Genomic DNA, 3,473 nt, shown 5'->3' with positions numbered 1-3,473 from the left:
TTATGGTCATGTTACCTTCTGTGCCTAGTTTTGAATGTTTTATTGTACTTTGAAACCACAAGCCATGTTATTTTCTACAGCAATCGGGATCTGATTCCTCTCCTAAGTGTTCAAATGTCCTGATACCTTTTAATTTTTACCTTCCCTAATTTAAATCCTAAATGTCAATGAAAGTTTCAAGACACAATTTCCACCTACAGCTGTTGTTGAGACTTCCCAGAAGGTGCCTGGAAAATCCTAACGGTTTGCTCTTTCCCCCTTTGCAAAAAGAGAGAAGCTGAGGAGAAGCAGGGCTGTGTGGTGCTATTATTGAGGAAATGCACAGCAAGAGCTGACCGTTGGGGTCGGGGGTGGGGGGGTGCTGGGAGGAGGAAGACGGCAAGAGAGGCTTGGTCTTCCGTAAGTCAGATCTGCATGGGTGAAACGTTACCATAAATATTTCAGAAAGTGTACACCAAGTGGGAAATTCCTGGAGACTTAGCAACGCTCTTACTGTCCATGACATGTTCCGACCGACACAGCAGGCGCTGGCGCTGTTCTGCCCGCTACCAGACAGTGGAGGAGGGTGTAACCAGGCAGAACTTCAGCTAGTTTTGTAAATGTTAACTTGGTGGCAACTTTACTGCTTTAATTCGAATCTAGCATCTTGTGGGCTTCTGAATTTCCAATGGGGTTTACATCACTTACCTATGGAGTCTTATTATATATAAACATGTAGAACTTACTTCAGACTTCCCACAACTCTGTTTCATATTGTTGATACATTCTTACCATGTGATTTGTGTATTCCTGGCATATTATGCCTCAGGATTATTATACGTCTGTTTCAAGACTTTTTCTCTGTGGAGATTGTGTTCATCCACTTCTACAAACCAGATGCAGTGTTTTCAATATGGTAAGTCATTATGTTGGCAGCTATTGTGTCTAAAACATATTTTGGATTGTCTTTGTCATCTTGTTTTGTGTATCATAGAAACAACCAAAACTCCTTCTTAGTGGCATTATCCTTGTTATGGATTCTTTCGCTTTTGAAAATCATAATAAATTAATTATGACCCCCTCAAATCTTCTGACATCCACATACAGTTACCTTGTTTTATGTCACATCCCTGAAAGCACTCGCCATCAGCTGCAGGCCAGAGCGCTTTACCTTCAACAAAGCACGGGCGTTTCAGCCCCGCAGGAGACTCTGCCGCCAGATGCACCTGCTTACAGACTCCCGATGCCTGGCTTCAACGTTAACACCACAACAGTCCTACTGAGCCTGGGTTTCCAGAACTCTGCCCCCGAAGCACACGGGTTCCTGAAACTGTGTCGGGGCGATGAAATGACTCTGCCAGCAGAAAGACGCTTCCTTTTCAACAGAAGAGAGAGAACACACTTTACTAAGCGTTAACATGTTTATGTGCATAGACGGCAGCACAAAAGTGACGACAAAATTATGACAAAATCTCACTCATTGTTTACAGCAAAGCTGAAGAAAGAATAGTAACTTCTGTGTACTTCCTTGAGAAGCAAGCAGCTGCACCTGAGGAGAGTCTCCTGGAAACGTCAGGAGAGACCCCTGAGCCACTCCTGGGGGTGCACTGCTGCCTATCGAGAGGCTGTCTGGCCCACAACCTTAGGAACGCTCTACACTGTAAACACTGAAGACTGGACTTAGTCCACAGACATACTTGTCTCTCCTCTGAAGATTCCAGTGAGAATCAGATTCACTAGGTGTCCAAGAACACACTGCACGGCCTGGGGCGGGGCTGGGGGGCAGAGAAGGGCACGTTTCCTACAGAAACAGAGAAAACCATTTTCTTTGACCCTGACACCTGTTAACTCAAGATCTAGTGATGGGGCGCCTGGGTGGCTCAGTCAGTTAAGCGGCTGACTTCTGCTCAGGTCATGATCTCCCAGTTTGTGAGTTCAAGCCCTGCACTGGGCTCCATGCTGACAGCCCAGAGCCTGCTTGGAATTCTCTCTGCCCTTCCCCTGCTTGTACACTTTCTCAAGATAAGTAAATTAGAAGGAAAAAAAAAGATGTAGTAGAATAAGAACTACATGGGACTGACTGAGGGCTGCTAATTTTGTCTGGAACAGGAAGCTGCTACAGGGTCCGCCTTCTAGATCCACAAAGAAGCCCTTTCTCTTCCCTCTTAAGGATCCACGCTGTGAGTTGTAACAATTTAAGTAGACTTCACTTTTGTGAACTGAAACCGTTGAAAACACCCTATTGTCTAACAACATGCTCATTTTCATATCGGACTCATCGTTTTACCTTTTTCTGAAATCACCTTTGAACAAACCTATCCATGATGTCCTTTGATCAACGGTGTGCTCTGGCGCTCCCGCCTCGCCACCATTTGAAATGCCCTACGGTCCCACAGAGAAGGTGTTTGCTCACAGCGTCACGGAAAACCGAAGCTGCCCTCCCCTCCAGCCCTGCCTGCGCACCTCCGGCGTCAGGGGACAAGTCCGCGTCCCGCCTGAGGCTGGCCCTGCCGCACTGAAGCAGGCTCCGTGCCTGCATCCTCCGGAGCAGCGCCAGCCCTGGGGCGCTGGGACGCGCTGCGAGGGGCTGCTCCAGGACCCAGCAGGGTGCAAGGCAGTGTGCACAGTGCGACCCTTCATGTCACCGTGAAGGAAAACGCACACTGGGNAGCTACCGACCACGTGCAGGTACTACCTTATCGGAGCGAAGCAGAAGCAGGCGGCGCCCCAGGCTCGCAGCAGGTGTAGAAGGGCCGGGCTCAGACCTCCGTCTCCAGGCAGGCTGCGGGCGGGTGGNCCGGAGGAGGGGCCCTGTAGCTACCGACCACGTGCAGGTACTACCTTATCGGAGCGAAGCAGAAGCAGGCGGCGCCCCAGGCTCGCAGCAGGTGTAGAAGGGCCGGGCTCAGACCTCCGTCTCCAGGCAGGCTGCGGGCGGGTGGCCCCTTCCTCCCCGAGGTCAGCATCGACCTGTGAGTCCTGGTACTTCGGATCTGTGGGTGCCGTGTTTAATAGACAATGAACACTGAATATTCTTTATTGGCCTTTTAAAACACGTTTTTCAGCCTTTAACTGTTGTTGACCTAGAGGACGCAGCACGGACCACACAGAAGATTCCTGCTTTCTGGGATTCATTGAGCATCTCCTACGTCCCCGGCCCCACGCTCGAGGCCCTGCTTACGTTACTGTGCAATCAGTAGGGCTAATGTCACTTTCGTGGCTGCCCCGTACTCGGCAGCGGGGAAGCGCGGAGCACGGGGGCAGCTGGCCGAGCAGAGCGAGCGGCGAGGGGCAGCAGGTGGAAGAACTCCGGGGAAGGAAATGGCGGGCGCTAGGACCCGGGGCAAGACCTCCGGAAGAGGACGGGGCTGGCGTTAGGACCCGGGGCGGCCCGAGGCTTCCCACGCGCCCGCTGAGCATGCGCGGCCAGGACCGGGTTCCGGCTCTTCCGGGAACTCGGGCGCCCCCCGCCCCCTCACCTGCCGGGTGGGGGG

At 51.6% G+C, this 3,473-nt stretch overlaps 1 long non-coding RNA gene across 1 annotated transcript; it reads right to left on the bottom strand.

The window, feature by feature from the left end:
* Window positions 1-457: 457 nt before the first annotated feature.
* Window positions 458-2,765, bottom strand: LOC144232846 (uncharacterized). The gene is made up of 3 exons (XR_013335543.1): window positions 2,675-2,765; window positions 1,677-1,780; window positions 458-1,354 (listed from the first exon to the last, which is right to left on the bottom strand). It is a non-coding gene; the product is annotated as an uncharacterized LOC144232846 (long non-coding RNA).
* Window positions 2,766-3,473: the final 708 nt, after the last annotated feature.

Source organism: Crocuta crocuta, unplaced genomic scaffold, assembly GCF_008692635.1.
Source record: "Crocuta crocuta isolate KB4526 unplaced genomic scaffold, BGI_CrCroc_1.0 scaffold811, whole genome shotgun sequence".
Taxonomy (NCBI): domain Eukaryota; kingdom Metazoa; phylum Chordata; class Mammalia; order Carnivora; family Hyaenidae; genus Crocuta; species Crocuta crocuta.
This window is presented reverse-complemented; position numbering and strand designations above follow the sequence as displayed.